We start from the raw sequence: 592 nt of genomic DNA on the forward strand, positions 1-592 counted from the left end.
CGAACGAAATTTCGTGTGCAGAATCGTTGCGAATGCTACAAAAGGCTTATGGGGAATCAGTTTTATCGAAAACTCAAGTTTATGAGTGGTACAAAGCCTTTCAGGACTGTCGTACGACCGTCGAAGACATGCCGCGTTCTGGACGACCTTCGACCTCTACCACCGACGAAAACATTGAAAAGGCAAAGGAAATCGTGTTCAAAAATCCTCATGTGAGTGTTAGAGAGATAGCACGAGAGCTAGGCATCGGTCGTGAGATGGCTCGTTTGATTTTGGTGGACAATTTGTGTATGCGACGTGTCAACGCCCGGCTTGTTCCGATTCACCTCAATTTGTTCAACATTATCAACGATTTTAAGGCCAAACATTCAATAAATACCATCGAACAGCCACCGTATTCACCTGATCTTGCACCGTGTGACTTTTTCCTGTTTCCCAAACTCAAATTACCACTCAGAGGAACGCGTTTTGAATCCATATAAGACGTAAAACAGAATTCGCAGAGGGAACTCAAAGCCATACCGGAAAGCGCCTATAAAAAATGTTTTGATGATTGGAAGAAACGTTGGCATTTGTGTATCGCTTCTAATGG

Source organism: Teleopsis dalmanni, chromosome 2 (assembly GCF_002237135.1).
Source record: "Teleopsis dalmanni isolate 2A chromosome 2, ASM223713v2, whole genome shotgun sequence".
In the NCBI taxonomy this organism is placed as follows: Eukaryota; Metazoa; Arthropoda; class Insecta; order Diptera; family Diopsidae; genus Teleopsis; species Teleopsis dalmanni.